This window comes from Suncus etruscus, chromosome 7, assembly GCF_024139225.1.
Source record: "Suncus etruscus isolate mSunEtr1 chromosome 7, mSunEtr1.pri.cur, whole genome shotgun sequence".
NCBI classification, from domain to species: Eukaryota; Metazoa; Chordata; class Mammalia; order Eulipotyphla; family Soricidae; genus Suncus; species Suncus etruscus.
In genome coordinates, this window is record NC_064854.1 from 104198196 (window position 1) to 104217559 (window position 19364).

The 19364-nt window shown below is 46.1% G+C and overlaps 1 protein-coding gene across 9 annotated transcripts in view; it reads left to right on the forward strand.

The window, feature by feature from the left end:
• The window catches only part of UBA3 (ubiquitin like modifier activating enzyme 3), a 109649-nt gene that overhangs the window by 69826 nt on the left and 20459 nt on the right, over window positions 1-19364 (forward strand). The window lies entirely within an intron of this gene.

A 19364-nucleotide genomic window follows, 5' to 3' on the forward strand; every position in this document is an offset into this window, starting at 1 on the left:
TCGAGCAACAGTTTAGTTCTCCTTCACCAGTAAGTAGACACTTGGTTCTTGTCTGTTAGGAGCAAAGCTCTGAATATCTGAATGGCAGCCTGTGGATATATGTGTTCCATTCTCTTGGATACAGGCCTAGGAGTTGAGCTTCTGGGCAGCTGATACTATACATTTATACTTAACAACTTTACATACTGTCAAGTTTGTTTCTACATCATATGAAAATGTCAGGACCTCCACATTCTCTTCTTTACTAGTGTTCTTTTAAGTAATTTAGTTCATCAATTTCTTGTACCCCACTGTTGAATATAGTTATAAGCATTTATTTTTCATTTAGCGACCATTCATTTATCTTGTTAGGTAAAATCTCTATTTCAATATTTTAATTTTAATTGGGCCGTGTAGATGGGAGATGGGAGCTCCTCGCAACACCACACTGGGGAATACTCCTGGGAGTGTTCAGGGGAGAATGAGATTTGGGTGGGACTGAACAGGATATATAGATGTGCAAAACGAGTGCCATAACCCCTGTGCTCCCCCCATTAATGCCATTTAAAAATATTCTGAGTCGGGGAGGGGGGAGAGGAGGGGCACCGGTGGTGGAATGTTTCAGTGGTGAAAGGGGGGGTGTCCTTTTTATGACTGAAACCCAACTACAAACATGTTTGCAAACATGATGTTTCAATAAAGATATTCTTTTTAAAAACTTTTTAAAGTCGAAAAATAATTCTGAACTATAAATACCAGTTGTGAAACAAACCCTACTTCTGGGGCCTCTAAAGACAGTGCATGGCTGGGCCCGGAGAGTTAGCACAGCAGTGTTTGCCTTGCAAGCAGTCGATCAGGACCAAAGGTGGTTGGTTCGAATCCCTGTGTCCCATATGCCCCCCCCCCCCCCCCCCCCGTGCCTGCCAGGAGCTATTTCTGAGCAGACAGCCAGGAGTAACCCCTGAGCACCGCCGGGTGTGGCCCAAAAACAAACAAACAAAAAAAGTGAGACAGTACATGGATAGCAACTGAACATAAGAGATTCACTTAGGGGCCCAAATAGAAAGTATGGCTTCCATTTTTTTTTTTTAGCTATTTTCCTAGCACAAGTCTATCTGTACGAATCCTAAAATACCAAATTGTATAAACCATTCTTCCCAACAATAATAACTATCATTTATAAGCACCCCTAAAATATCCAGAACTTTCTACTTGTCTAAAGCTCAGGTGCTTCATTCTTTGACGCTGTAGGTTGACATGACGGCTTTGATGTGTTTATTTTTCACAGAGGGTTTTCTTTTTACATGTTGGTACTGTTGGGCATGTTTGATTATTCGCTATTCCAAGTCCATAAAAACTGAGAGTAGAGTAATGAAGCTATGTGGAACAAAACACAGCATCAGGTGCCCGCAGTCCTGCAGCATAACAAAAGAAAGCAATGGAGCTCGATAAGCTAGACCATCCGGTAAGATTCAAAGGTTCTCAAAGTAACATCAACTTCAATTTATTAACTGGGGTTAATATAGAATGAATAGAGAATATAACAGATGAGGGCAGGAAAGGAAGCAAAACAAGAAAGGGAAATAGGGGAAAGAGGATGGATGGTGCGAGGGAGAGGGTCGTGATTACAGGTGGCAGATATTCCTTGCTTCGTTGCCTTTGGACCCATTGAAAAATGGTAGCTTAGCCAAAAAAGACCCCCAACCCTGGCGTGTGTGTTCTTGCGGAGCCGGGTGGCTTTCCACCATGTCCTTCTGGGTGTCAGATTCCCGGTCTAAAGCGAGGATGTCGGAGATTAGCAGGTACTCAACCCAGTTCAGCATCTCACAACACCTCCATGAGGTTCTTTCGGAGGAGCATTCAGGTCAACCTAGACTCATTCTTCGAGTTCCACCTGGGTGGGGACAGAGGCAGAATGGAATTTGTGGAGGAGTGCCCTGAGGAAGGACAGTCCCTCCCAGGCATCCACCAAAGTCCATGGATGTTGAGCGGAGGAGGAGAGGTGGCCCCTGTGTGCCAGAGGAAGTGGCTGTTGAGAGGAAATGGAGGGAGGGAAATCCAGAGTTAGTTTGACCCTGAAAGAGAGTGGGGCTGTCAAGCTGACCTTGGCCTCTGCGCCACTGGTCTTCACCATGGCCTCCTCTTCGTCCTGCATGAGCTCCAGCACCTTGGCCCACTGCTCATCTGTTTTTTCCACCTCATTGCCTGCGGAGGAGCCCCAGGGTGTCAGAAAACCAAGGAGCCCTAGCAGAATGGGCCCCCCTGTGCGGCCTCGGCTCCTCCCTCCCTGGGAGCCTGCCACTCACTCTCAATGGCCCTGAGCTTGGCTTGCAGCTCCTGCTTCAGCTCCTCTGTGGTTTTTAAGAGACTCTGAAGGGGAGGGAAGAAGGTCAGGAGGGCTCCAGGGGGGAAGCCAGCTCCAGGCCTTCCTGCCCCACCGCCCAGGCCGGCCTCTCACTTGGGTCTCGTGAGCTGCTCTTTCAGGTGACAGATCTTCGCTTGGACCTTTTCCTTCTGGTGTTGTAATTCTTCTAGATGTTGCTTCTGACGCAGCACTGCTGCTTCAGTTCCTCATTTTGGGTGGTCAGCTCCCAAGAGCCGGCCAGGTGCTCTTGGAACTGGTCCACACACAGCTGCAGGTGGTGGAGGGATTTTAACTGCTCCTGGCGCAGGGTCAGCGCCTGGTGGTCCTACTCTTTCATCTGTGGGCAGAATGCTGGAAGTGAGGCTTGGCAGCAGTGATAGCATGATCCTGAGTTTGGACACGCAAGGCCACTCACAAGTTCAAGGCAGATAGGACATGGGACAATCCATTAGCTCCCTGTGCAAGTCCTGATGAAATTCCTCTCAGGACTTAAGACATTGGGCTGTGCTCTGTCTCAAGGCCACTAGCTCCATCCATTATCCCCCCACCCCTAGGAGCCTCCACCCTGGCTTAAGGGTCCTGAGTCTCAGTGCTGCTGTGTGAACTGCGTGGTGAAGTGCATGTTAGCGCATGGCTGAGACCACCCAGTGTCTCTCCTGCTGCTCTTCCTTGACCATTACCTCCAGGCCTTCATGTCCTCGAGACCCTGGCATCCCCACTCTCCGTTTCCTGATAAAACTCCCTAAGTTCTCTCTTGCTCTGGGCCCCAGGCATGTCCTTCCAGCCCCTCGATGGTCCCTCCCACCTCCTGCCATGCTGGAGCAGGAGTTACCTTCCTCCTTAGGTCCACCAGTTCCTCCTGCAGCAGTGCGACTTTGGCTCCTATAAGTTCTTGCTCTTCACACTGGAAGATACGGGTGGGCCAGTCAGCACCTCAATAGACCCTCCTTGGTGGACTCATGTTCTTTCATGAATAGGGTTCTCTGCTCTCTCTTTTCTCTTGGAATAGACCTGGACTCCTCCTCTAACTTCATAGCTTCAAATCATAACAGACTGTCCATTACTTAGTGGGAATTAGAATTTGACATCTACACAGATTCAACCTGTATTTTAGCCTGACATAGAGTTTGCTCTGTCAATTTCATTTGTTCTTGTTCTGGGGCCACATCCAGTTATGCTCAGGGGTCTATTCTGGTTCTGCACTCAGGAATTATTCCTGGTGGTTTTCAGGAGACAATATGGAATTCTGGAGATCAAACCCAGGTTGGCTGCATGCAAGGCAAACACCCCACCTTACTGTACTATCACTCTATTGATTTTATTTTGTTTTTGAGCCACACCCTGTGACCCTCAAAGGTTACTCCTGGCTATGTGCTCAGAAATCGCTCCTGGCTTGGGGGACCATGTGGGACGCCAGAGTTGGAACCTATGTCAGTTCTGGGTCAGTTGCTTACAAGGCAAATGCCCAACCATTGCGCTATTGCTCCTGCCCTCCTCTATTAAGTTTTTTTGGGGGCCACACCCGTTGATGCTCAGAGGTTACAGGGGTTATTCCTGGATATGCGCTCGGGGGGGGGGCACCATATGGGACGCAGGGGGGGGATCGAAACGGTCCATCCTAGGCTAGTGCTTGCAAGGCACACATCTTACATCTAGTGCCACCTCTCAGGCCCCTGCTCTATAAATTTTTTCTATTAATTTTTAAAAACAAATCCCTCCTTCCAGAAACATACTAATGCTTTTATTTCTATTATTTTTCAAATATCTTTATTTAATCCCCATGATTACAAACATGTTTTTAGTTGGGCTTCAGTTATAATAAAAGAACAACCCCTTTCACCAGTGCAACCTTCTCACCACCAATTTCCCCCATCTCTCTCCCCAAACCCCTGCCTGTATTCGAGACAGGCATTCTACTTTTCTCACTCACTACATTGTCAAGATAGTTATTGGTGTAGTTATTTCTCTAATTGCACCCACCAATTTTAGTGGTAAGGTTCATAGAATGGGTTGGTCCTTCCAGCCCTCATTTGTCCAGTCCTTTATTTTCTCTAGATATTATTAAAGTGATATCTTTTATTTTATTCATGAAATATTTTTATACATAGATGGACATGGAAAGTATCATGTTGAGTGAAATAATTCAGAGGAAGAGCGATAGACACAGAATAGTCTCACTCATCTGTGGGATTTAAGAAAAATACTAATGCTGTTCATACTAAAAATGTTTTTAATATTAATACTAATTCTGGCCTAATTAATACTAATGTGTGGCCTCCATTATGCCATGTATTCTTTTTTATTTTTTTCGGCTTTTGGGTCACACCCGGCAGTGCTCAGGGGTTCCTCCTGGCTCTACGCTCAGAAATCACTCCTGGCAGACTCGGGGGACTACATGGGATGCTGGGATTCAAACCACTGTCCTTCTGCATTCAAGGCAAATGCCCTACCTCCATGCTATCTCTCCGGCCCATGCTATGTATTCTTTGCATGAGCCCCTTTCCTTCCAGACCTTGTTCACATGTTTCTTTTCCAAGCGGTTTTCTTATCCCCACTTAGGTCGGAAAGCCCAACTCTATGCTCTTGTAATATCTGTTTTTCCCTATTGCACTTATCATTTGGCTTGTAGCTTTCTATTTAGTAATATCTTGCCTGTTAGTCCATCGGCTTCCAGTGGGCAGGGGCTGGACAAGGATCACAGCTACAGAGTCAGTCAGTGCTTGCAATCTGGTAGGTCTGTGGTACATATTTGTTGAATGAGTGAATTACCATTAACTTGATTTTCTCTTTTTCTAGAAAGAATGAAGTCACAGAACCTCAGCTCTCAGTCTGGTTTAGACCTGAATAAGAACAAGGCAATTCAGTCCATAAAATCATAATATACCATTTGCATGGGGAGAGGTGATTATTTCCCAATACCCAAATTGAAACTATCTTGGGAGATTTTCAGGCCTTTCATTTTTCCCTTTTAAAGACTGTTAGGTGCAAGTCTAGGCTCTATTTTTTTCTTTTTGGTTTCTCAGGCCATACCCGTTTGATGCTCAGGGGTTACTCCTGGCTAAGTGCTCAGAAATTGCCCCTGGCTTGGGGGGACCATATGGGACGCCGGGGGATCGAACCGTGGTCCTTCCTTGGCTAGCATTTGCAAGGCAGACACCTTACCTCTAGCGCCACCTCACCGGCCCCAAGTCTAGGCTCTATTAATCAAGATTCAGGCAATTAAAAATAATAATAATGAGAGGGACCGTAGAGATAGCATAAAAGTAGGGCATTTGCTTTGCATGCTGAAGGACAGTGGTTCAAATCCCTGCACCTTTGAGCCTGCCAGGAGCGATTTCTGAGTGTAGAGCCAGGAGTAACCCCTGAGCGCTGCCGGGTGTGATTCCCAACCCCCAAATGAGAGAGCAATGATAAGTTTTATTAGAGGAAAGAGAAAACTTATTTAGAGATGGCATGAAAATACTGTTGATGTCTCTTGATTTTGGCATAAAGGAGAATTTTATTTTTTTAATCATGACTTTTTTATGACTATATCATTATTTTGTAGATCCTATAATGCTTTTGTCAGTAATTTGGAAGGAAGTAATGTAAGTAACTATAAGTAATGTTTCAGTGAAAACCCATGTGCATATAATTTTGCATCCACAGGATCAGTTTAAGAGAAAAACATTTAAGAACTGGACTGAAGGGGTTGAGGAGATAGTAAGGTGTTAGAGCACATGAAAGGTACATGCTGGAAGTGGTCAGTTCCCAGCTTATGTTTCCTCCTGAGCACCCTTGGGTGTAGCTTGGAAGCCCCTAAGCCTGGCCAGAGAAGGACATGTTAGGCCAGTGGTCGGCAACCTGTGGCTCGCGAGCCACATGTGGCTCTTTTCACTTTTCATTTGGCTCTTCTGTGTGCTGGGCGGCTGCTCCAGGAGTCAGGACTCTGCTCCTAGCCTCTGTCAGTGAGCGCCCTGTGTGGCTCTCAAAATAAATTTCAATCGTGGTTTTGGCGAGATTTGGCTCAGTTGAAAAAAAGGGTTGTTGACTGCTGTTAGGCCCTGGAGGTCCTCGCACTGTAGGGCCCATGCAGCTTTGCAATCCTTGGACCTCACATTGAATTTCTAGCTAGCTAGCTAAGACTATCTATGGGAGATCCCCCTGAACCCTCCTCTTTGCACTCTTTGGAGCATCCCTCAAAAATAAAGCTAAATATTGTTTCAAGCTGCTAAACTGTCCTCGAATAATTATACTGTTTCTAAAAATCTTTTTATTTGGGGGGGGGTCACACCTGGCAGTGCTCAGGAGTGACTCCTGGCTCTGCACTTAGAAATTGCTCCTGGCACAGGGGACCATATGAGATGCTAGGATTCGAACCACCATCTGTCCTGAATCTGCTGCATGCAAGGCAAATGCCCTACCACTGTGCTAACTCTCCAGTTCCAAAGGCATTCTGTTTCTCTTACTCACTGCCATTGATGTGATAGTCATTTCTCCAACTGAACTCATCACTCTTTGTGATAGAATTTCATATCATGGGCCGGTTCTTCCAGCCATCACTCTATTGTCTCTGGGTATTATTACAATAATGTCTTGTATTTTTCTTTTTCTTTTTTTTCTTTTTGGACTACACCTGATGACGGTCTGGAGTCACTCTTGGCTATGTGCTCAGAAATCGCTCCTGGCTAGGAGGACTATATGGGATGCAGGGATTAAAATAGGTCTATCCTGGATTGGTCGAGTGCAAGGTAAATGCCCTACTGCTGTGCTATCACTCTGGCCACATCATGTCTTGTATTTTTCTTAAATACCACAGATAAGTGAGATTATTCTGTGTCTATATCTCTCCCACTGATTTATTTCAGTCAGCATAATAGTTTCCATGTCCATACATGTATAGGGAAATTTCACAACCTCATTTCTTCTGATGGCTGCTTAGTATTTCATTGTGTAGATGTACTACAGCTTCTTTAGGCATTCATCTGTTGTTGGGCATCTGGATTGTGTCCAGATTCTGGCTGCTGAAAATAGATTTTTGAATGTTTGTAGCCTACTATTTTTCTGTGTTGGTTTATTGTTTGTAAGAGGCTTTCAAGGAGTTTTCAGGGTTTTCTGTATTTTTAGGAGTTTTATGTATATTGTGATGTTACCTGTATACAGTGATAGTTTAACTCATTTCCAATTTGGATGCTTTTGATTTCTTTTACTTAGCTGATTGCTGTGGCAGTGTTTCCAAACATATTGTGAAGAGCAGAATAATTGTCTTGTACCTGACCTCAGGGGGAAGAATTTCAGTTTTTCATTCCTGAGTATGAATGATATTGACTGTGGGTCTGTTGTAAATGGCTATTAGCACCTATTCTCTATCCCTATTTTGTTGATTATTTTTTAAAAAATCACGAGCGAATACTGAATCTTGTCAAATGCTTTCTCTGAATCAATTGATTTCATCACCTGAAATTTTTATCTTTCACTGATTTTTTATCTTCCCTTTGGCTGATTTGAAGTATTGCATTGAATGATTTCCAGCATTCCTGGTATGATTCCAATGAATCATGGAGTATGATCCTTTTGCTATGTTATTGAATTTGGCTCCCTAAAATTTTGTTGAGAATCTTGACATCAATGTTCATCCTGGACATTGGCCTGAAATGTTCTTTTAAAGTAATAGCTTTCTCTACTATTGGCATTAGTCTCCTAAAAACCTAGGAACATTTCCATTTTATTGGTTCACAATTTTCCAATTGTGAATATTGACAGAGGCTAGGAGCAGAGTCCTGACTCTAAATAGTGCTCATTAGCTCAGGGACCACTCCTAGGGATACTTATTCTGGCAGTGCTGGTCTGACACATCAATGCATGGGTCTATTTCTGTGGTGCTACTCAGGCTCAGTGATGTTGGGACCATTATGGCCACCTAGCAATGGTTCTAGGGTCATTTGGTGCTAGGATAATATTTAGGAACTCAACCTTGTAACATATGCTCTGCCCCCTTGAGCCTTATTCTGAACCCAATACTGATATATAGATGATTTTTTTATTGAATTGTTTGGGAGAGGTTTGGGTCACACCTTTCAGGGGTTGCTCCTGGTTCTGTGCTTAGAAATTAATTACTCCTGGCCAGGCTTGGGGCCCCATATAGGATGTCTAGAATTGAACCCAGGGCGGCTGTATGCAAGGCAAACACCCTACCCAGTGGGGAGATTTCTTCTTCTTCTTCTTCTTCTTCTTCTTCTTCTTCTTCTTCTTCTTCTTCTTCTTCTTCTTCTTCTTCTTCTTCTTCTTCTTCTTCTTCTTCTTTTTTTTGGTTTTTGGGCCACACCCGGTGACGCTCAGGGGTTACTCCTGGCTATGCGCTCAGAAGTTGCTCCTGGCTTCTTGGGGGACCATATGGGACGCCGGGGGATCGAACTGCGGTCCGTCCTAGGCTAGCGCAGGCAAGGCAGGCACCTTACCTCCAGCGCCACCGCCCGGCCCTCTTCTTCTTCTTCTTCTTCTTCTTCTTCTTCTTCTTCTTCTTCTTCTTCTTCTTCTTCTTCTTCTTCTTCTTCTTCTTCTTCTTCCTTCTTCGTCTTGTTCTTCTTTCTTCTTCTTCTCCTCCTCCTCCTCTTCTTTTATTCTTTTCTTCCTTCTTCTCCTCTTCTTTTTCTTCTTGTTCTTCTTTCTTCTCCTCCTATTCCTCCTCCTCCTTCTTCTCTCATCCTCCCCCTCCTCCTCTTCCTCTTCTTTCTCTTTTTCCTCCATCTCATCCTTCTCCTCCTTCTTATCTCTGAGTTTTGAGTATAGACTTAGAGTCCTTTTGCATGGTGGTGCGATCCAAGCTGGGATCTTTCTGTTTCCAATGACTCTGGGCCGCAGTTTCCTCATTTGTCAGGTCATAGGGATGGAGTAAATTGTTCTGGAGACTGTCAACCCTCAGACTCGGCATTCAGGCCTGATGAGGAGGGGAAGTGTAGCTCTGGATACCCAGTCTGGTCCAGCACTTTAGCCTCATAACTGACCCGAGTTTTGGGGACAGGTGAGCATAGAAGGAGGAATGAGCACCCTCTGTAGTGAGGTAGGCCTGACGGGGACATGAGATAGGGCAGTCTTTCCCAAAGCAGTAGATATTTCTGGGAAAGGGATGTGCTCTGGAGCTAGAAGGGTGTGTGTATGTATGTGTGTGTGTGTGTGTGTGTGTGTGAGTGTGTGTGTGTGTATGTGAAGATTGGATGCAATTGTGGAGTTACTTTCTATTTGTTCACTTAAAGGTAGATGGGGCCAAAGAGATAGTCCAGTATTCAGAGCACATGCCTTGCACACGGCTGGTCTCACATGGTCTCTGAGCACTGCCATGAATGACCCCTGAGCTCAGTGAGAAATAAGACCTGAATATTGTCTGGTGTGACCCCCAAACAAAAATAACAACAACAACAACAACAACAAAATATTAACCAAAAAAAGGAAAATTTCTAGGTAGTGCTAAATGATTTTTTTCTGAATGGGGAAGGGGAGTAGACCAAATAAGTTTAAGGCTTTGGGGATTGGGTGTAGACCACAACTGCAGCAATCATTTTTCGGGAGGTCATCTCATGTTCTTTTGGACTTCACTATGTGGATTTAGAATGTAGCTGTGAAAGTAGTTGGCTACTACTTCCTAATGGTGAAAAGAATAAGGAAGTGAATTTAGGGGGCTACTGAAGCTGAATCCTGAGAATGACTCTAACCCATGGTGCCCAAGTAGGCTGCTACTCTCCCTAATTATGGCAACCAAACCTCCCATTTTCAGTCAGCCTGCTCGACTCCAGTTGTATTCATGACTTGAATTGTTTTGGAAAAGCAATTAATGAGCAGATGTCCTGGTAGCAGCCTCTTAATCTCTGATAACTTCTGATTCTGGACAAAAAATTTTAATAACACAGATAATCACAGGGTACCAGTTTCCTGATAGATTAGAGACCAAATGGTACTGGGTTCTTTTAACCCAGTTAAGTTCTTCCCCATGGAAACATACATAGAACTGATAGCAACAGAATAGAGTGACACGGAGCATGAGCTCATAAAAAAAAAAAAAAAAACAACAAACCCAATCACTAACCATACAATTTCTGTTTTGGGGGTCATAATCCATAGTGTTGTCCCATGTAACCTGTTCATCTCTATTTCAGTTCTTATTTGACTTGTAGTTGGCAGTTTCGACAATATGAGTGCAGGTTATCTTTCTGTTGCAGTACCCTAGACAAACAGATGAAATCACTTATGCGAACACATGGCAATTCAATGAATGAAGCCATTGAATTCAAGCTGTGTCTCATGTCTACAATATTGTCTCCCTTCTGCTTCACAATGAGCTGAGCCTTGTAGAAAGACTCCAAAGAATGTTGGGTCTGTGAATGACTCAGAATGAACTCATCATTATGGGTGACATCTGTCAATTATCTTCGGGCTGGTCTGTTTTGCAGAGTTATAAAATCATCCCAACAAAACTGCGAAAAGAAGCTTGGAGTTGTTCGCTGAGGAGGTTGCTAGGGTGACCGACCCCCTCCCCAATCTCAGTGGGTTTCCAGATTTGAAGAGATGATGTGATGCATCACAAAGACTTTGGTTTGGCAGCATTAGAATGGTCTCTGAGGGGTTCCCCATCATTTTCTGAAATTTGTATGACTGGTTGCTCAGAGAGCATGCAAATTTTGGCCTGCGATGAAGGTACCACGAATAGGCCACGTTGATCCTTTGAGCAGGGCACAATCCTACATGAGGAAGGCAGGTACTGTGGAATCCCACAGCTGATTTTGCCTACTCCTGCCAGTCCCTGGGGTTAAGATACTGTGTTAGAGGGATGTCCCGGGGCCGAGGAGCACCACTTTCCTTCCACAATGTCCTATGCAGATTGGGTGTCCTGTTTTTGAACACTAATAACTCAGACTTCAAGCTCATCAACATCTGGCAGAGGAAGGACATTTCATTATAGTCCCATGGCCCCCTCTGTGCTCCAATCTGTGTGTCTGCCTGACAATAATATCAAGAAGGGGAAGCTGCCCCAAAGGGGGACCTGTTCACTGCCTGATGATTGTGAGAAAAGCCCATCCTAACCAGGGAGCTCAGTGTTCTCTCCTGCGATGTGGGACGATTGACTTCTGGGTTCGAGTCGAGTGGCTTTAGGGTCAAGTCATTCACCACTCAGAGACCCTGTGTGGGAGGTACAGCTCTCCTCCCTGGATAGTTCTTTCCTCACTTGGACTTAGGGTGGCACTGGGAAACCCCAGAACAGATGCAGTAGATTTTTAAGTGATCAATGGTATTTTTTTAAATAATAAGTTTTATTGAGAGCAATGTGAATTCCAAGTCTTTCACAGTTGTCTTTCAGGCACAGAGTGACAGTGAATTAGGGCCATTTCCACCGCCAGTGTTGACCTTCTTCTGCCACTCTTCCCAGCATGCCTCCCATTCCTCCGTCCTTAATCCCCTGGACTGATAGTGTAGTGTTTGGCCGATTGCTCAGGTTTCAAAGAGCCATAGTACAGTACACATAGCTAGTGAACCTTTCAGGGAAGACCACTGTCTGTCTGGACAAGGAGGTATTTTTAAAGAAAGTGCAAAGTCAATAAACGAGTCCTGGGCACATTTTTCTGAAGCCGCAGTCCAGGGAACAGCGGAGAGTCTTGGGGAGGGCCAGGAGTGTCTTCTTGTTGGATCTTTTGACCCCTGGAACTGGAGCTGCCTGTGAGGCCTAGGGCCTGCCGCCTCCCCCACTGCCTTCTGCTTGCCCCACCCTCCTGGTTCCCAGAGCACATGTCTGCATGTGAGTCCCATCAAACCTTCTTGGAGTCCCTCCAAGGCCAGGTCTGGGTTCCTGCCAGAAGCGAGGGCAAGTCTGCAGGAAGTTCTGGCTAGTAGGAGCTTGTAGGCAGGAGGGCTGGTTCTTCCAAGGTCTCCAGAGAAACTTGAGATCTGGATTTTTTCAGGTGAAACATCTTGATTGTTAGAACATGCATATGCCCCAAAATACCAAGTCTAGCTAAGTCAGCACCTACATAGCTTGTGTCTGCGGACCCCTCTTGGCCGCTCTGGCAGAAGCTGGCATCCCATATCTAGCACATAAGCAGCTGAGCTTGGATGGAAGGACCTGGTGTTTGGTCTGTGCTTTGCCAGGTACAGAGCTTGTGCCTCTGTGTTAGAATCCAGCCACCCTGCATTTACACACGCTTTCTCCTAGGATCTGTTTAAATACTCCCGTTTCCAGGGAAGAAGCCAGAGTGACGTTTGCCAAGATCTCTGCAAGATGGTGGTGGTGGTGGTGGTTGTTTGGCCAGCATCTAAGCTGCTGGATCTCCAAGCCAGTGCTGGGAACCAGTCCCCAAAACTTCCAGAGGCCACAATCTTGACCTATAAAGCCCACGTCTGTGTTTCCTTTTCTAGACTCGGCTCTAGGAGTGCAGAGGCTGTGTCTTGTTTACTGACACGACCCGTTGGCCCCGCACTATGAGGGAATGGGGCCCACAGCCCTCCTCACCCAGGGACAGAGAAAGACACAGGGAAACTCACACATGGGCCCCCAACTCTTCCGTGACTAGGAAATTGACTCTTTGTTCATAGGCATGTGATTGCCTATTCCAGGTTCCCCCTTCTAGCCTGAGAAGAAGCTGCATTCTCTTTGTGCTCCTTCCAGCTTTGCCCCAAACCTTCACAGATCGTTTCCGGGAACTCTCAAGGCCACTGTGGTGTTCTGTGCTCCTAACTCAGGAGACAACTCAACAGTTTTGTTTTTCAGAGTCTGGGACTCATAAACCTGGAATCTTTTCTTCTTTATTTCCACCAGAATTTTCCTTGGCTCTGTGCCTTTCTCCAGAGCTGGGGCAGGCTGGAGTGGGGTGCAGGGGATGGGGATTGGGGGGAAGGGGTGGGAGGTGGTGCCCAGAGCGCCCTCTGCCATATGCTGTCTATCCAACCCAGTGGGCACATGGGCAGGTGAGGCTCTCAGATGCCACTGTGTTGTAGATGAGGGAAACTAGTCCACGGGGGCTGTGGGAGAAGTTGGGGGGGGGGGAAGTGAGGTCCTTTCTCGTGTGTGCCAAGGTTCTCTTCTTGGAAGGTGGCCATGCTGTGTGGAGGTGTGCTTTGTGGTTGTTGGAAATCTTAAAATAAAGACCAGTTTCCATCACACAGGCAGAGAAAGGCCCCATTGGAGCAGCTCATCCAATTCTCCTTCCCCGGAAAGCCCAGGTCCAATTCACTCACTCACTCTCCCGAGGAGAGAAGCTGGTTGGGGGGTACAGGAGGGGAGAGGATGAATGTATGCAGAGCCTCTGCTCTGGGCATTGACGCTCCCACTCCTGGCCCCCTCCACAGCCACCTTGTGAGTGGGGTGGGGGTCTATGCTACTAATCTGTGGAGAAACCCACCAGGTTGAGCCATGACTAAAGATCCAAGGGCCAGGGGAAGAACTGGTATTTGAATCCAGACTTGCTCTCTAAGACACACGCATACATCTGTACATGTAATCATGCACTTATTCATACACAGACATACATTCACACACACAAACACACCTGCTCAGAGAGAAAAGTCAAAGATGTGCCTGACACTGTTTCTTAGGTGAACATTGAACGTTGAACATTCCCTAAGGTCCTTCTCCAAAACCTGCTCTTTTCTCGATTTGGTGGCCTCCGGGGTTGGAGAGCCAGTGGCAGGGCTGTGTCTCTCATGTCTCTCATGACATCCTCCTGTTTATAGAGGGACATCCTGGCCTTGAGCTCTGGAGCCGTGGTCCAGCAGCTGAGACCCCAGGAGCCAGCAGGAGGAGAGTCTTGTTGAGGAGTCTTCAAATTTTTTATGCAGGGATCAGTTCACTGTTCCTCAGATTGTTGGAAGACTGGACTATAGTTAAACACACACACACACACATACAGAGTTATGAATAAATTCCTATGCACATATCTTCCTTTGAAATAAAAAAAAAAAACCCCAGCAATGGCCAAAACACCTGGTGTGCCAGGAAAATGTCCTCAGCTGGCCACATGTGACTCACAGGCTGTAGTTTGAAGTTGCCTGGTCATTGGAGCAAGGTGCTGCGTCTTGCTCCAACAGTGCTAACAGGCACCAGGGTCTCACTAAAGGGAGCTCGAGACATTGCTGAAGGACTGGGGAGGTCTTGGGAGGAAAGCAGGACTGGGAAGGCTTTATTCCTTCTTTTTTTTTCTTTCATAGGGATCAAGTTCTGACTCCAGGAAAAAATGAGCCTGTTTCTATAAGAGCCAGTGACTGTCCTCCCCAATCCAGCCTTCATTCTGGGGCCTTGGTTGTGACCTACAAAGATTCATTCCTGATGGGAAACACTGAACCCTTTTCTGGTTTCATTTTGGTCTGGTGGCCCCTTGTCTCCCTTTTAACAAATCAGTAGAGCTCCCCCCAGCCCTCCACCCTTCCATGCCCTGTCCAGGGAAAGGCTTCGTTTCATGGGATCCAAGTGCTACTCACACTTCCAGGAGTAAGAAGGAGCAGAGAAAGCCACTTTCTCCAGGGCCCTTTGCCCTTCCCGGGAGGCACTGACCCTGCACTGACTGAGGGAATGAATGGTCAATGTTCCCTTTCCCTAGGGAACAGAAACACTCAAGAAACAGTGTCAGGTACATCTTTGACTTTTCTGATGGCTGGGAGTACTGGAGGTGGAAGAGATGGTAGGGGCTGTTTTGCGTGTGCCTAGTTTACATGGTGACCCCAGGTCCCAGCCCACCACCTCCTCTGAGCTAGAGTCCACAAGGATAGAGTTTGTGGGGGTTGGGGCTGATCTCACAGGCCTTTCTGTTCTGAGCTGGCTTGAGGCTTTCGTGATGGAGGCTGGGAGTGACCACATCTTTGATCTTTCTCTCGGAGTGTGAATGCACTTGTATGTACACAGTGCTATTTACATATGTGCAACTGTGCCTGGCTGTATGTATGCAGAGGACAATCCATGCATGTGCTCACATCAAGTCTGCTTTAAAGACATGTAGTGTTCAGCTCTGGGAGAGCCTGCTTCTCCCCCTTTCCTCTGCTTCTCCTCATGACCCTGCCTGTTGGCTGCAGACGTCAAAGCAAATGGAAAGAGATGGGGGAAAGAGGAGGAGGAGCTGATCATGCACCCCAACCTCTGCCCACCACCACAGGTGAATCTCAGAGGCCTATGTTTGCCACTGAGGGACTCAATTCCACACGCCTCATGGGGTAGTGTGCATAAGAAATACAAATATATGTAACAATGATGATAATAGATAAAAAGAATTCTGTTTTAAATGATAGTCAAATTTGGATCCAGATGTTCTGGGACAGACTTGTCTGTCCCAGACTTGATTTTACCTCTCCCAAGGTACCAGGTCTTGTGTTTCTGGCTCCAGAGGCAACAGGCTGGCAGCCTGGTCCTTGAGCAGCTCCCCAAGGTAGAGGATGTGAGGAAGTAGTCAGGCCCTGAGTTTCTGTGTGGGTGCTGCTGAGGATGACTCTCTGGAGTTCTTGAGTTCAACTCTCTGCTGCCACAATCCTGGTCTGTGGGGACACTCTGTGCCTACACGACTTGTGTCTTTTGAGAAGGTCATCTCTTCCAGGAAGCAGCCTTGCTTAATTCTACTTCTACTCAGTTTGCTTCTTCACTTCACTCCATTAACTCTTTGCCTTTCAACTCTGGGCTCACTTACCCTGGCATCACCTTTATTTATGAAGGAGATAATACTTGCAGGATACAGTGACACGTACCTTATTCCAGACAATTGAGGAAAGTTGTGGCCAAGATTTGGGCTCAGGTAGTTTGGCTCTTCTCTTGTCTTGCTCTTTCTGCTCTTGTCATCGGCAGTTACTGCCTGGTGGCTGGTGGCATCATAGGCTGTATAACCATACCAGGAACATCAGGCACTGGCTATGAAACAGCGTTGGAAGCAAGTTACTGTCCGACTTTGTGCGAAGCATCAGTTCTTCTGTAACAAGTCAGAAGCTTCCGTCTCTGTCTGTGTATGAAACCATGTGAGAAGCATCAGTCACATGAAGCGGAAACCTCATGCCCCCATCCTGAGGAGAAGCAGGTCTGGAAGCCGCACTGACACAGGAAATAATCCACACAAGGTGAGGGAGATCAAACAGGTTCAGGAACTTATACCACAAGCTATCTGCCAGCAGACAAAGATACCAGCAGACAACCCAGCTGTGGAAATAAACTGGAAGCAGTTTCTTGTGAGTCCACAGCCCAATTTCATGTATGTATGCAGAGGACAATCCATGCATGCGCTCACATCAAGTCTGCTTAAAGACATGTAGTGTTCAGCTCTGGGAGAGTCCGATCCGTGGACTCAAATCTAAGCACCTATATGTTCAAAGTTCTCATGACCCACACTGACTTCCTTTCCACCGGCCTCATTTTCCATCACTTGCTTTTATTGCTTTAATGACACCTTCCCCTGCCTTTAGTTTCCTGAACCACTGACTACTGATGTTCACTTGCCTTCCTTTCTAGAATGTTCTCTGGTGGTCTTTCCTATGCCTCTTCCTGCTTGCCATGAGTCTGTTAGCTTAAACGACTTCTTATTTAAGTAGGTATTTATTGTTTCCATCTCCCAGCAACATACTTTTTAGGAGGGCAGCCCTTGTTTATCTTGATTGCCCCGTCTAGAACTGGCACACACGAGGAATTCAATACCTATTTATAAAGTAAAGAATCCTACAAGAAGATCTTTGTGTATAACTTTCTTTCCCTCCCTTTGAGAATTTGTTTTAGATAAATAATCCAGCCAGAGGGAGATTGCTGGATGGAGGCCTACCCATGTATATTGGCTTAAAGTATATTGTCAAATTGCTCTACAAAGAAGAAATGTTGGCTTTCATTTCTTAGGCAACCTTTTGCATTCCAAATGCCAGGGGTAGAGATTTTTGGAATGTTGAGAAGGAAGGGAGAGCATGGGTTGGAAATTGGTGGGGTAATGGGAGTTGGGGGTGCAGGAAAAAGATGTTGCCGATGTTGGGGATGTTGTGTCAGAACTCTGAACAACTGTGGCATGGACCAATCAAATATGTTAAGGAGCCTTTCTCCCCTATACCTGTTAGTTGGAGCCTCCGATCCTGAGACTCCAGTACGGCATGGATAGGGCCTCCAATTGGGCCTCCAACCCTGTATGGATAGAGCATGTAGGGGCCTCTTTATTGCAACAACTTTAATTGCATGAACTGCAAGTGCCTTGGAAGAGAAGAGAAGGGTTGATATGGGATTCAAGTATGTTTGAAATTTTCTGGAAGCCACCCTCAAGGAATTATGCATAAATACATACTAGAAAAGTGTGATATGTTTTCCAAAAGACAAAAAAAATGGAAGGAAATATTTATCTTGGGAAAAGAGGACCTGGGAATTAGTTGAAGAGGAGCTGGAGGTGTTTATGGCTCTGGACTAGCTCCAAGGCCTACTCTATTGCTTGAACACTCAGCGGCATCCTTGGTTCATTAGACTGGGCCACCATTCTGAGGTGAAGACCCTTTGTGATCCCCTCCACTCAAAAAGAAGGTGGCAGTTTCAGGCTTGTTCAAAGGGTTCTCAGTTTTTACTGATAAAAAATTTAGGCACAATGGACACTTTAGGTGTCTTTTAAGCCTCCCCTTCCCTTTCCTCTGTTGATGTGTTGTGATGACCTGGATTGCACGTACACTTGGTTACGGTACTTGACCATCGAGTTGTTGTGCATTAGGTTTCGCTGTTGCTGGGTCCTTTAGTTATGATGTTTCTGCATATCTGAAGTTGCTCGTAAGGCCAGGGATGAGAGACAGCAGAACAACCAGGCGCAGAGAGCACCACTGCCAGGTTTGTGCTTAGCATGTGTGGTCACATTGGGGAGCAAACTCATGGATTTACACGTGCAAGGCAGATGCTTTAGTCGTGTAACCATCTCTGGATGTGATATGTGGTTTTGGTCAAGGGAATATCCATGCTGAGCTTCAACAGGAACAAAAATCATCTTTGTGTGACTTAAAGGACACATTACAAGTCCTGGACAGGTCCCCCTATGTGGCAGAATACAGACCTTTCAAAGAGTTGTCACTGTTACCACTCTGTCTAGAGTGACCATTGCATTTCCAGGAAATATTTCTGTGGTGCAGGTTTAAACTCTAGTGAAGAAATACTATCTGTATCTTGCCTTAGTCTTACTCTGTTGGCTTTGACAGGGATGTCATGGTGTTTGGAAGTAGACTGGGCAGTATTTGGGCTGAAAGGGAGCATATGAGTTTGGTCTCTAACTATGTCCCTTAGTAGGCTGGGAAAATTGCAACCATTCTGTGTTTGAATCCTCTCTACCACCAAAAGGGGATGATAATCATTCTAGATTCTCATGAGATTCTTTTTTGTTTGTTTGTTTTGGGGCCACCCTCACCTGAGTGCAGAGCTGACTCCTGACTCTATGCTCAGGGGACTATATGGCATGCTGGGATAGAGCCTGGGTTGGCCACATGCAGGGCCAACAGCATACCTGCTATATCATAACTCCAGCCACTAAGATTCTTGATGTCAAATGGGCATCTACACACATGCTCTTTCCCAAAAGCCTTTCCAAATGAACTGATTGCCAATGCTCTTTTCTAAAGCTCCATCTAAGAGAGGCTCAGGGATCTTGTGAGGGCAGGAACAAGCCCTCCTGATGCCCACTCTGGTGCCAGGGTTCCAGAACCAGCCTTCCAGGGGAACTTCAGGAAGGAATCTGTGCTGGGAAGAGGTGGGGTTGGAAAGGGATCTCTCTTGGGATAAGAGGCAGGGGAAGTCACGACTGAGAGCTTCTCAGTTTGCAGGGGAATCTGAAGTTGGGGGCCGTTGGGGGCTAAAGGCCCCCCTGCTGTCCTCCCTTCTTTCTCCATTTGCCTGTCATTGTGTGTTTGAAGCTGTGGAGCATAAAAGAACTGGCCTTGCCCGCTCATTTGGAAAGCAACACCAGGCTTTAATCATGGGTTTTCTGTTTCTGCTCTCTTTCAAGCAAAGACCATGTTTTTGTAAGATACTCCATTTCAGTGGGGCTATTCTTTCATGGCCAGCAAACAGTGTGGAGCAGTGGGTGTGGGA